This window comes from Rhinopithecus roxellana, chromosome 20 (genome assembly GCF_007565055.1).
Source record: "Rhinopithecus roxellana isolate Shanxi Qingling chromosome 20, ASM756505v1, whole genome shotgun sequence".
NCBI classification, from domain to species: domain Eukaryota; kingdom Metazoa; phylum Chordata; class Mammalia; order Primates; family Cercopithecidae; genus Rhinopithecus; species Rhinopithecus roxellana.
The window spans coordinates 8,026,115-8,039,384 of record NC_044568.1 but is presented as its reverse complement, the minus strand read 5'-3'; the positions used below and the strand labels follow the sequence as shown (position 1 = coordinate 8,039,384).

The 13,270-nt window shown below is 42.9% G+C and overlaps 1 protein-coding gene and 1 non-coding gene across 4 annotated transcripts in view; both read left to right on the top strand.

The window, feature by feature from the left end:
• Positions 1-13,270, top strand: part of GSG1L (GSG1 like) — a 265,619-nt gene that overhangs the window by 65,725 nt on the left and 186,624 nt on the right. The gene's annotated exons all lie outside the window — the stretch shown is intronic.
• Positions 346-448, top strand: LOC115895397. The gene has a single exon (XR_004055593.1). It is a non-coding gene; the product is annotated as a U6 spliceosomal RNA (small nuclear RNA).

The window sequence follows — 13,270 nt, the reverse complement described above, 5'->3', positions numbered from 1 at the left end:
GCGCGATCACAGCTCATTGCAACCTTGAGCTGGGCTCAAATGATCCTCCTGCCTCAGCCTCCCGAATAGCTGGGACTACAGGTTCATGCCACCATGCCCAGCTAATTTTTAAATTTTTGTAGAGATGAGATCTTACTATGTTGCCCAGCCTGACCTTGAGCTCCTGGCATCAAGCAATCCTTCTGTCTTGACCTCCCAAAATGCTGGGATTGCAGGTAGGAGCTACCGGGCCTGGTGAGGTCTTGTGTTTGATGAGATGTGACAAGTGCTTTGGTAGCTGGGGATATAGGGTATCTGTGCTAGGTGGAATAGTGTTGCACACTCCAAAGATGTTCACATCAATGCTTGCTCTGGCAGCACATACACTAAAATTGGAGTGATACAGAGAAGGCTAGCATGGCCTCTGCGCAAGGATAACACACAAATTCATGAAGCATTCCATATTTTTCCATTACTCTAAGTGAAGTAACTCCAGAATAGAAAACCAGAATCTGTATGTTCTTACTTATAAATGGGAGCTAAGTTATGGGTATGCAAAGGCACATAGAGTGATACGTGGACATGGGAGACTCAGAAGTGGGGAGGGGCCAGGCACGATGGCTCACACCTATAATCCCAGCACTTTAGGAGGCCGAGGTGAGTGGATTACTTGAGGTCAGGAGTTCAAAACCAGCCAGGCTAACATGGTAAACCCCCATCTCTATTAAAGATACAAAAAGTCAAGAGTGGTGGCGCATGCCTGTAATCTCAGCTACTTGGGAGGCCGAGTCAGGAGAATTGCTTGAAGCTGGGAGGTGGAGGTTACAGTGAGCCAAGATTGCGCCACGGCACTCTAGCCTGGGCAGCAGAGTGAGACTCTATCTCACAAAAAAAAAAAAAAAAAAAAAAAAAGAAGTGGGGAGGGTGGGAAGAAGTGAGGGATGAAAAACTATGTATTGGGTATGATGGACCCTGCTTGGGTAATGGGGGCACTAAAATCTGAGGCTTTACCACTACACAATTCACCCATGTAACCAAAAACCACTTGTACCCCTAAAGTATTGAAATAAAAAATATAAATAATAACAATAAAAATAAATAAAATCAGCAACAGAAAACAAGCAAAGATGTCCACATCACAAACTTTGTAACCCAACCCGTGACTGTGTTAGCTTACGTGGTGCAAAGGGACTTTCTCAGATGTGATTACTACATTAAGGATTTTGAGATGGGAGGTTATCCTGAAGTATCCAAATAGGCCTGACCTCATTCCATGAGTCCTTGAAAGTGGAGAACCATGGTAGTGGGTGCCTGTAATCCCAGCTACTTGGAAGGCTGAGGCAGGAGAATTGCTTGAACCCAGGGGGCAGAGGTTGCAGTGAGCTGAGCTGAGATTGTACCACTGCACTCCAGCCTGAGTGACAGAGCGAGACTCTGTCTCAAAAAAAAAAAAAAAAAAAAAAAAGAGGGAGAACACTTCCCAGCTGTAGGCAGAGTGAGAGGTGTGTCTATGAAAGAAGGGAGATTTGACATGGCTGGTTTCGAACATAGGGAACCACGAGTCAAGGCATGTGGGCATCCAGGAGAAGGTGGAAGAGGCAAGGACATGCTGTCTTCCCTGGAGCCTCCTCTCGGGGATGTGGCTGGGCCTACACCTTGATTTTAGCCTAGTGAGAACCATGCTGGACTGCTGACCTATAGAATTACAAGACAAGGCCAGTTGCGGTGGCTCACGCCTGGAATCCCAGCACTTTGGGAGGCCGAGGTGGGTGGATCACCTGAAGTCAGGAGTTTGAGACCAGCCTGGCCAACATGGCGAAACCTGTCTGTACTAAAAAATACAAAAATCGGCCGGGCATGGTGGCACATGCCTGTAATCCCAGCTAATCAGGAGGTTGAGGCAGGAGAATCAATTAAGCATGAGAGGCAGAGGCTGCAGTGAGCCAAGATCGAGCCACTGCACAGTGAGACACTGTCTAAAAAATAAAAAAGAAAAAGAAAAAGGAAAAAGATTTATAAGATAGAGATTTTGTATTGTTTTAGCCATTATGTTTTGTTTGTGTTAATTTGTTACAGCAGCTATGGAAAATGAATAGAGCATCTGATGGAGAATATCAAGAGACCACACTAGACAAAAGGGCCAGGCAGAGTTGTGTAGACTTATTCTGGATGAGCAGTGGGTCTGAAACTTCAGTGAGGTCCCCACTTTTCCATGTACTATTAATATTCTGTGTGAATACTAATTAATAATTATATGCTGAGAGAGAGAGTAGCCTTGTTCATTTTAATGGTTATGATCCTTCCATAAGTTGAATGTATGTTTCTTATTTAATTAATGGAAATTTAGGTTATTTCCAGTCCTTTGCTATTAAAATAAGGTTGCAATGAATGATCTTGACCTTGTGTAATTTTGCACACGTGTAAGATGAGTTCCAAGAAATGGAATTATTGGGTCACAGAGAATATGCATTTTTAGGAGTCCAAATTTTTCATAAATGTCTGAGGGCACAATTCTGGTGAGAGCTAAAGGCAATTGGAGGTTCCTGAGCAGAATTCAGATATGGGTTCTACAAGTATTCCTGTGGCTGATGGTGTGGAGGCCAGGAGGCCAGAGGAGAGGCTGAGGCAATGGACCTAGAGAGAAATGAGTGTGAGTGACAGAGAGAGAGAGAAATGGTGCTGTTTAGGACTGGGTGTATGGGTGAGTGTAAGTTGATTTTCTTGTGTGTGTTTTTACTTTAAAAAAAGTTGTTTTTTCTTTTTTTAGATATGGAGTCTCACTATGTTGCCAACGCTGGTCTCAAACTCCTGGGCTCAAGCAATCCTCCCACCTTGGCCTCCCACAGTGCTAGGATTACAGGTGTGAGCCACTGTGCCTGGCTGTGTGTGTGTGTGTGTGTTTTAATCAGTACAGGAACTTCTTAAGACATGAGAGGTCCTTCTTCAATGGCCCTGGGTTTGAGAGCCTACTGGAGCCAGGTGCGGTGGTGCGCGTCTGTAATCCTAGCTACTTGGGAGGCTGAGGTAGGAGAACTGCTTGAGGCCAGGAGTTCAAGAGCCACTGGGACTGGTGTCCCTCACGACAAGTGAGGCCCACTTTGTGTTCACGTGTCAGACCTGAATTCCACTCTCCATTCTCTTCTGCCTGGCCCTTTTAACCTTGGGGGAGATAATTAACTTTGTGGTTTTGCAGGGGAGGGGATAGAAGTGTGTCCCTGTGGTCTTTAAACAAGGTCTTTCTGGTAGATTTCTTCTAAGAAATACGTGGTGACTACAGTTCTCCCTGCCTCTGACTTCCTGATTTTTGGTGCTTATATGATTTGTATAGCATCGAGATGTTCCAACTACAATATCTCCAGTTGTTTCATTTGGTTACGTATTTACATAGATTCTTCACCCACCGTGGGGTTTTATTATGACTTCTCCATTCTTGGGCTTATTTTGATTCTTCCTTGGTGAGCTGTATTTCAATGTCAGCTAGTTTTTTCGAGAATGGCTCATGGATACCATGTTCTCCAAGGGCGTTCATGTCCGAGAATGTCTGCCTGCTGCCTTTACACTTGAACGTGCAGTTCATCTTTTTGCAGCTTTGCTGGGATGATGTTTGTGAGTCTCCCCTGAGGAGAGCCCTGGGCCTGTTTCTTCTGTTCTTCTCAAGGTTGGGTTGAGACCCAGTGCTGCCTAGGATGCCTGGTGGGCCCCTGAGCTTGGGGATGCTGTAGGCGGATCATGAACAGAAAATAACATAATTTGGAGTGAGAAACTTTGGCTGGCAATTTCAGGGCAGCCGGCCAGAAGATTATCTCTCTTCCCTCGTATGTTTGGGATATTTGTAACTCTAAAAATATCCATGGCAGCTGTGTACAGCTGCACAGGCTGTGCACTGCACAATTCAGGGAACGTTGTTGCTATAAACCACAACGTGAGTGGCGCTCCATTATGTGCAATGTGGTGGCCCTGTGACCTCTGAGACTGGAGTGGGCCTAGAAGCAGATAATTCTTTTATCTCGGTGTTTCCAGACTTTGACTATTTTCATATCACCTTTATTAATTTATTTCTAGCCACATATTCATCTCCTATTATGATTTTTTTTATTGGCTCACAATCTTCTTACAAAAATGGATGTAAAAGGGGAACTTTAGGTCAAAATTGGGAGTGGAAAGCCAGTGAAACTCTCCAAAATAGAAGAAATATATATGTGCACGTGTGTGTGCATGTGTGCACATGTGAGCATAAAAGAAAAATAATGCCATCAAACTCCAGCTGGATATCGTGAGCTTTTTTCTTTTTGAAACAGGAAGTATTAGGAAGTATCATCAGCAAGAGTTAGAGCAATGTTAAAGACAGGCTTGCACAAAACTGATGTTTTCTTTCGGAAGTCATCTAAAGGGTTGGAAAGGAATTAGAGGGAGAATTGTTCCCTATGACACAACTTAGTGTAGTTTAACACCACATCCTCCCACCATTCTGAATCCTCTGAGGAATCTGAGAAAACACTGGCCCAGCCCCATCCTCCATCAGCTGCTTGAATATCTTGGCAACATCTCCCCTCAGTGGTTCAAACCTTTCTCCTATCCTTATGTTACAGTCTTGCCAATGCACCACAAAATAGCGGTTGTAGCAGTCTCTCATGAGGTATCACCTGGAGTTTTTTGTCTCACGACTAAGAAAAGTAAGGAGCCTGGACACAAAGGATGAGGTTGGGGCAACACTTTAACAAGCAAAAGAAGAAAGCTCTCCTGTGTAGAGAGGGGGCCTGGAAGAGGGTTGCTGTTTATACAGTTGAATGCAAAGGCTTTTATAAGAAATGGATGAGGCCTGGGTGTCTCATTTGCATAAGGCATGAATTTCTTGTAGCTCCACCCTGTCCTCCTAGTGCACATGTGAACCCTTAGCTTGAGTTACTGCATATTGCTTTGTTCCCCTTTCTGCACATGTGTCAGGGGACGGAATTTTCCACTGCAGACATGTCTGGGCAAGTCCTCTGTGTAGCCTTTCTTATCTGTGTGGCTCTGGGCATGTCTTAGGCAAGTCCCCATGTGCAAGTTTCCTTATCTGTGCCTGCAGGCTGTTCTTTTGCTTGAAAGAATTCAACTAAGGACCCACCCTCACTGCCTGCCTGACCAGCTTCTTCCTTTCTCCTCTCTCACACCATCGGAAAGTTTCATGCTATTGCATAGGGGCTTTTTTTGAGGCTGGGCCATTATTTTATTGTATTGGGCAGAATACCTCTCCTTGGGCCTGTTGAGCCTGGTTCTACTGTCTGGAGTGCAGCAGAATAGATAAAATCCTTCCTGCAAGTTCCATTCCTCCAAATATGATTGAAAGTGGGGACTCTGGGCCAGGCGCGGTGGTTCTCGCCTATAATCCCAGCACTTTAGGAGGCTGAGGTTGGCAGATTACCTGAGCTCAGGAGTTCGAGGCCAGCCTGGGCAACATGGTGAAACCGTGTCTCTACTAAAAGTACAAAAAGTAGCTGGGTATGGCGGCGCATGCCTGTAGGCCCAGCTACTTGGGAGGCTGAGGCATGAGAATCGCTTGAGCCTGGGAGGTGGGGGTTGCAGTGAGCCACCATTGTGCCACTGCACTCCAGCCTGGGTGACAGAGAAAGACTCTGTCTCAACAACAACAACAAAAAGCAAGTGGAAACTCTGGAGTTAGAGTGCTTGGGCCAGAATCCTGACTCAGGTACTAAACCTCACTGTACTTCTGTTTCTCCATTCAAAAGTGGGCATAACAATAGTACCTCTTTCATGTAGTTATTATGAGAATTAGACATATGGACATTTCAGTAGCACGTGGCACATAGTAAGTTCTCAATAAACATTAGCTGTTATTATTTTCTGTAGGCAGGGACTGTGGGGACCTCATTCTCTCATACCTTCTTCTAGATTATAAGGTGGAGGATGTGGGTCCCAACTTCAGCTTAATATCTGACTCATGATGAGATCTCAAATCACCCAAGGCCCTCCCTGGGCCGTGGTTTCCGTGTCTGGAAACTGAGGGTGGTGGACTCCGTAATCCCTAAATTCCTGCTTCTATCTCTAGCAGAGGTGGATAATTGTATGTCAAGGGAAGGCAGAAGAAGAACTGTGCTCTGCAATGAGCAGGTCTATGCAAATCTATCCCCAAAGGCTGAGGGAGCCGAGAGGCCAAAGAATGAGGCTCACAAATCTGGTTTCTCAGAAAAAAAAAAAAATTAATAGTAACTTACTAACAGAAGTAATATATCTGGTGGCTGAGAGACAGTGGCTCCCCACACCCACCCTCCAAAAAATATCCCTTTTTTTTTTTTTTTCTGAGGTGGAGTTTCACTCTTGTTGCCCAGGCTGGAGTGCAGTGGCATAATCTCAGCTCACTGCAACCTCAGCTTCCCAGGTTCAAATGATTCTCCTGCCTCAGCCTCCCAAGTAACTGGGATTACAGACACATGCCACCACACCTGGCTAGTTTTTGTATTTTTAGTAGAGACGAGGTTTCACCATGCTGGCCAGGGTGGTCTCAAACTGACCTCAGGTGATCCACCTGCTTCGGCCTCCCAAAGTGCTGGGATTACAGGTGTGGGCCACCGGGCCCAACCAGAAATATCCTTTATCTAGCAAGCCTTTAGGGTAAAACATGTATAGCTCATCACACCTCAGGCTTTCTTGCAAAACTCATGATCACTAGGGAGGTTAGATAAGCATCTTGATGAGGGGTCATCTATGCTACAGGCATTGCTTAAAGACCTTGCTGCAGGAGTTAAACATCAGTCATCATGGGGGTTTTGCTTCAAGATGGCGTCATTCTTGCCATGCAACAGGCTGTTTTCTTACGCTCCACCCCGGAAACCTGCCTTTACACTCTCACTCACCCACCTCTCTTGGGATAGTCCCTGGGTCTAGAGGGAGGACGCTTGGTATGGTATAGCTTTATCAGCAGTGCATTGGCAATGGGAAATAGATTGGGCCCAGTGGGATTCCAAATCAGGGAGATTCGCAGCCTTTGTTGAATAATCTCTAGTCTTTGGAATACCATGATTTTGGTTTTCTCAGAATGAGTAAAACAATGAGAGATACATAGCATTAATAATCTGAATAGTAGAAATATAGGCCAGGCACAGTGGGTAATGCCTATAATTCCAGCATTTTGGGAGGCTGAGGTGGGTGGATCACCTGAGGTCAGGAGTTCGAGACCAGCCTGACCAACATGGCGAAACCTTGTCTCTACTAAAAATACAAAAGTTAGCCAGGCGTGGTGGTGCATGCCTGTAATCCCAGCTACTCAGGAGGCTGAGGCAGGAGAATTGCTTGAACCGGGGGCAAAAGTTGCAGTGAGCCGGGATTGCACCACTGCACTCCAGCCCGGACAACAGAGAGACTCCATCTCAAAAAAAAAAAAAAAGGAAAAAAGAAAAAAAAAGAAATATAATGCACACAAATACTACAATCAAAAAGAGAATTTGTATGCCAGAAAGAAAAAAAAAAAAAACAAAAAAACAGAACCTATTCCATCAGGGAGCAAACTAAAAACATCACGAAGAAAATTAAAACCCAGTTCTTCTTTAGAGACTTGTAGCCAGGAAATAATTCAGGATTCAGTCCAAATTGTAGGCAAATAATAAAAACTCAGACACAATGGTCAAGGCTGGAATCTAATAACAGGTGTGTTGTAGTTTTCTTCTGAAAGATAGTTTTTCTGTCTCCAATTCCCCTTTTCTACCATAGAAAAATCATAGTAAGACCTAGTTTATTTGAAAAATAGCTTTTAGCCTTACTACACTTGGCCCGATTATTTGCATAAGGTGGAGCAAGACTAGAGATTGACCACATAGACTCTTTTTAAGTTGGCTTTGCTGGAACATAAGGTATTTTGAATTAGACTTTTGAAGGTCTGGATTTAGGAAGCCAAGTCATGGATTCACCATCAAAATGTGCCTGAACTACCTGTATGAATTAGGTGAATTCTTTTCTTCTTGAGGTCCCAAAATATCTTGAGGTTCTTGGACCTGCTAGAAAGTGACACTCTTTATTTATCACAGGTCAGGAATCTTGCAAGAGAACCATAAGACAAGGAACTAGGCCAGTCTTTCCAAGGGACTTTTTATTGGCTCTATTAAGTCAACCTCAATTCCTCAAAGCAGAATGGTCATATCTAAAAATACACCGTTCTAGTCAAAACCTTGGCATAATAACAAGTATCTCCAATGTGTCCAGTGGCAAAAGAAAACATATTCTTAGTGAATGCATGTTCATACCTATATTGTAATAAAATAAGAATATTCATGAAAGGTTTCCAAATTATGAAGAACTTAGATAGCGGGAAATGTAAATGTCTCAGTTTTGCTCACAAGTGTATACTCTGCCCAATCGCTGTAGCTATAAATAGCTCAAAAGAAAGAAAAAAGAAATTTGACTCTGGAAAAGAAAACATAAAAAGAAACAGCAATGGTTCAAACAAAAGGTCATAAAAATGATTTCAGTCCTTTATTAGTTCAGGCCCCTGTGAGTAATTCTTATTCTGCTTGATGTTGGGTTAGCAATCCTCATAAACACATCAGCTAATTAATAGCCCTGGAAGTTTCTACTAGCCTAATGGTATCATCTCCAACGTTATCAGAAACCTGTTATTCAAGATGACTTGTCAGGGCCCTTTCCATGAGTTTCCTCGAAGACACAGCACTTTAGGGTTTGCAAAAAGTTTTTAGGAAAAAGAATCAGAATAAAGCAATTAACTGCATATACCAAGACATATCAGACCTTTAGGAATTTCCTACAATTTTGGGACACATATTAATAACACATTTATACAAATACAACTCAAAGGAAGTTAAGCACCGTTTCTTATTTCACAATGTTTCCCACATAATTGTTCTGTTTTTAGACTGAGTCTCACTCTGTTGCCCCCTGGAGTGCAGTGGTGTGATCTCGGCACACTGCAACCTCTGCATCCTGGGTTCAAGCGATTCTCGTGCCTCAACCTCCCAAGTAGCTGGGACTACAGGCATTTGCCACCACGCCTGGCTAATTTTTGTATTTTTAGCACAGACGGGGTTTCATCATGTTGGGCAGGCTGGTCTTGAACTCCTGACATCAGGTGATCCACCTGTCCTGGACTCCCAAATTGCTGGGATTACTGGTGTGAGCCACCCCGCCTGGCCCATATAATTTTAACATAACAAATAAGCCTAATATATCTCTCTTGGCCTTTCAGGGACCCTATTTGTTATGTCTAAGTTAGTTTGGGTCAAGAAGACTTAAGTTTAGAATTTGAAAGTTGCTTTTGCCAAGTATGTCAAGTATCAAAGGTTTAAAACACTTGATATCAAAGTAAGAAAGCTTTAAAACACTTTATCAAAATAGGATCCCAGGTGACTGCAAAATAATAGTCATTTAGCCAAAGTAATAACTCAAAGATGGCAAAAAGCAAAAACCTTTACTCTTTGATAGAGAGGAGACTGAGTTTTCCAAATAATCCAAAGCCCTAATAAAGACAGCATGAAACTGGCTCTCCTTCTCTCCTTTTTTTTTTTAGACAGAGTCTTGCTCTGTCGCCTAGGCTGGAGCACAGCGGCACAATCTTGGCTCACTGCAACATCCGCCTCCCAGGTTCAAGCAATTCTCCTGCCTCAGCCTCCCGAGTAGCTGGGACTACAGGCATGCACCACCATGGCTGGCTAACTTTTGTATTTTCAGCAGAGACGGGGTTTCACCATGTTAGCCAGGATGGTCTCGATCTCCTGACGTCGTGATCTGCCCACCTCAGCCTCCCAAAGTGCTGGGATTAGAGACGTGAACCACCAGGCCCAGCCCTCTCCTTTTTTACTTTTTTTTTTTTTTAATTGTAGTTGACTGAAAAGGTAAACAAAAAAATTTATCTCTTATTAATATGACATAAATTCTTGTTTAAAGGAGAAAATGAAAATTTACTTTTCTGTTACTGTATTGTCAATACAAAAGCTAATTTTAATTAAACCTTATAAACAAATCCATCCAATTTCAGTCAGCTTTGAACTGCACAGATAAGATTCCCACAAATCCTTTATAACTGCTTTTTTCTACTTTTTTCTTACCTCAACTTTTAGATTCATTTACTTTATCTATACATTTCTCCTTCATTTTGAAACAACCTTTAAATAACCTCTAAACTAGAAAAAATTGCTTTTCCTGCAGCAAAAACCACATCCTCATGTCTTTTTAATAATATTTCTTCACGTAAAATACACTTTTCTTTCTTCATACACTCTGTATATAGAATTGTTTCTCTTGTACCTAGTAGTTTAAATTACTATAATTTTAACTCCTAGTGACCTTAATTTCCAGTGGAAAACCCGGGAAGTAAGTAATTTTGTGCTGTCTTATATCAGTATTTGTGGATGAAAACTATTTCATAATTTTTCAGAAAGATGTTTCATTCATTTTTTGTTTATTAACAGATATATTTAAAGTATACAAACTTAAACTTGTATTTTTAAAAGTTAATATTCCAGTATTTTACCTCGAAATGACTCAGACATTTTATGATGATCTGTTACTTCATTTAACGTGACATGACTTTAAGATTTGAAATTACTGAAAGCAATATGAAACTATGACACAATTATCTTTTCTGTTTTTTTTTTTTTTTTTTTTTTTTTTTTTTTTTTTTTGAGAAGGAGTCTTGCTCTGTTGCCAGACTGGAGTGCGGTGGTGTGATCTTGGCTCACTGCAACCTCTGCCTCCCGGGTTCAAGTGATTCCCCTGCCTCAGCCTCCCTAGTAGCTGGGACTACAGGTGTGCGCCACCACGCTTGGCTAGTTTTTTGTATTTTAGTAGAGATGGGGTTTCACCATGTTGGCCAAGATGGTCTTGATCTCCTGACCTCATGATCCCCCCACTTCGGCCTCCCAAAGTGCTGGGATTACAGGCATGAGCCACCACGCCCGGCCCACAGGCATCCTTTCTAATGTCTTCCCCAGTCACTCTGGGTCCCAAGTACCCACACGGCACCCAGGGATGGCTATGAAAGGCAAGGCTTGTCTGGGTCCTGAGTTTACACACCAACTATAAAGCTCAAGGCAGAGGACAGAGCTGTGAAGATAATGTCTGACCTTTCCCAGCACAGCTAGGGGGCACAGCGGGGGCAAGGAGATCTCCACACCTGTCCCCTAGCCTCACCATGGCCATTTGCTTAGAGTCTAGAATCGAATGGCTCCAAGACTTAAATTCACAGACAGAAGCAACAGTTTTATGGCCTTAAAACATCCAACAGAGACAGCCCAAACCCATCTGACTATAGACCCAGGTAAAAATATCTGCATTATATTTAATACTGAGAATTCTGAAGACATTTCTATTTTATTTTATGAACAATTTTTTTTTTTTTTTCTGAGATGGAGTTCACTCTTGTCACCCAGGCTGGAGTGCAGTGGCGCAATCTCAACTCACTGCAACCTCTGTCTCCGTGGTTCAAGCGATTCTCCTGCCTCAGCCTCCTGAGTAGCTGGGATTACAGGCACCTGCCACCATGCCTGGCTAATTTTTGTAATTTTAGTAGAGATGGGGTTTCACCATGTTGACCAGGCTGGTCTCGAACTCTTGACCTCAAGTGATCCACCTGCCTCGGCCTCCCAAAGTGCTGGGATTACAGGTGTGAGCCACTTGTGCCTGGCCACTAACTTTATTTATGAAGGATTGCTAAAGTCATGTGAACTTGAAAAATATTTGGGCTTAGTAACTTCTGAGCGCTCACTTATTTCTAAGTCCATTTGGTACCATGTAGACAATATACAAACAGACCTATCACAGATATACATAAAATACAGACAGGCAAATATTTCATGGCTTTGATATACAAATTTTAGCCATGAAACCGGTAAAATTCACTAGTTTACTTTTATTTTATTTTTTAAATATAGAGAAGGGGTCTCACTAGGTTGCCTAGGCTGGGCTTGAACTCCTAGGCTCAAGCTATCCTCCTGCCTTTGCCTGCCAAAGTGCTGGGATTACAGGCATGAACCACTTCACCTGGTCACAACTCACTAGTTTAAATGGACAGTTGGAGCCGGGCATGGTGGCTTATGTCTATAATCCCCAGGAGTTTGGGAGGGTGGAGAGGGAGGATCATTTGAGGTCAGGAGTTCGAGACCAGTCTGGCCAACATGGTGAAACCCCGTGTCTACTAAAAATACAAAAATTAGCTGGGCATGCTGGCAGATGCCTGTAATCCCAGCTACTTGGGAGGCTGAGGCACGAGAATCGCTTGAACCCAGGAGGTGGAGGTTGCAGTGAGCCGAGATTGCAACATTGCACTCTAGCCTGGGCAACAGAGCAAGACTTGGTTTCAGGAAAATAAAATAAAATAAAATAAAATAAAATAAAATAAAATAAAATAAAATAAAATAAAATAAAAAAAAAGGACAGTTGGATTCAAACTTTGTAAATGGAACAATTAAAGTTTGTCCCACATGACCAAAATTCTTACTGAGTTTTAGTGAAAACAAGGCAGCTATTTTACATCTCAAAACATGGAGTGTGAATTTAAACTTCTTCTTTTTTTTTTTTTTTAAGGGGTTTCAATGTGTTAGAAAAAGATCAAAAATGGATGCCAAAGTAACGCACAATCATAGGGATTCACCGCAGAACTTTATAAGGGGACCAATTTCATTTATTTATTTATGTATTTTTCGGAGACGTCATTTCACTCTGTCTCTCAGGCTGGAGTGCAGTGGCACAGTCTCGGCTCACCGCAACCTCCACTTCCTGGGTTCAAGCGATCCTTCTGCCTCAGCCTCTCGAGTAGCTGGGATTACAGGCACGTGTCACCACACCCAGCGAATTTTTCTATTTTTAGTAGAGACAGGGTTCCACCATGTTGGCCAGGCTGGTCTCAAACTCCTGACCTCAGGTGATCTGCCTGCCTCAGCCTCCCAAAGTGCTGAGATTACAGGAGTGAGCCACTGCGCCTGAACTGAGACCAATTTCATTTTAGATAGTTAGCTTCTGATTTAGTCTCCATCTTCCAACTGGACCACTGGGCTCAGGGGGGAGCCTATTAACAATAAGACCAATGAAGGATTTGCAGTTTCCAGGGCCTAATACTTACAGAGTTAAATATTAGAAAAAAATTATAACCTGAATATTAGCTTTTAATTAAGCTGACATCTGATTGTAGAGCTCTAAAAAAAAATCTTTCTAATTATAATTCCTCCTCAAGCCATTTTACTTTTGCTTCTGTTGCTAGCTGGGCTTCCATCACCCAACGGGCAGCCCACAGAAGCAGCAATCCTGGCATTTTTGGGGCATCCTCGTACTCACGCCATGGTCCAAAAGT